This window comes from Plasmopara halstedii, assembly GCF_900000015.1.
Source record: "Plasmopara halstedii genome assembly, contig: Scaffold_1583, whole genome shotgun sequence".
Classification (NCBI taxonomy): Eukaryota; Oomycota; class Peronosporomycetes; order Peronosporales; family Peronosporaceae; genus Plasmopara; species Plasmopara halstedii.
In genome coordinates, this window is record NW_020188494.1 from 7,510 (window position 1) to 8,602 (window position 1,093).

Genomic DNA, 1,093 nt, shown 5'->3' on the forward strand with positions numbered 1-1,093 from the left:
ATCTGTACAGAGGTTCCATGTCTCGGTGATACCAGGGTGAAAGCGCACTCCGCGTCGTCCAGTGTCACCCTCACTATCCGCTCCTTTGGAGCTCCGATGTTATCTACAATATCCGACGAAGGGCCTTTCGCGTGCGATCGCGTTTCCTTGCCACCCGACAGGGCAACAAGGAATTGGTGGACTATGTCCAAGAGATGCGCGCTCTCATTGCCGTGATGACAGCAGATCCCCGTCAAGGGCGGTCACAGTAACCATTTTTATGGAAGGCCTCCGCACTGGCGTGGCCAGAATGGATGTCTTCCCTGTGCATCCGTCTTCGCTTGAAGAGGCGGTGGATGTGGCATTGAATGTCGAATTCAATTTCAAGTCGGCACGACTAGATTGAAATGCACACTCAAACATCTCGTCGAGCGGGCCTGTGCCCATGGATCTCAGCTATGCTGAGGACGAGGGATCAAAGCTCCGTGCTGCCGGGCAGCACACAAACACACAACGGTGTTTTGTTTGTGGGGATACCCATCACCTTCGGAAAGGTTGCCCCCTGCGCAAGGCGCGTCAAGGTTTTTCAAGCCATCGCCCCAATGCCTACATGTCTGGTTCGTCGCTGGGAAACGACACCACCCAGAAAGCGCGGGGCGACCTACTGGGGAAGAATTGAGTTCTGTTGAGCCTCAGGGAGGCAACGGTCAACAGGGCCCAGCCCCGAAGAGCTCCGTGCTTTCAAACACGGAACATGTATGCAAGTTAGGCTTGCTGGTCGTGGAAGCGACCGTAAGGGGATTCGAGAAGCCATGGAAGATCCACATCGATTCAGGGGCGTCGGGCAGCTATGCGCGACTCTCCACGATGGAACGAAGTCAGCTGTATGCTGAGGCGCTTAAAGCACGGTTGGGTGACATCGTCACTGTTCGCCTAGCGACGGGGACACGGTCACGGTCCCTGTGGAACTCGGAGTCAAGTTCCTTGACTTTGATAGCGTGGAACGCTATCTAGTCTTAGACTTGTGTGCAAAGTATGACCTCATCCTAGGAATGTCATGGTTGAAACACCATGAGCCATGGATTGATTGGAGGTCAAAGACCTTGGGCGCTAC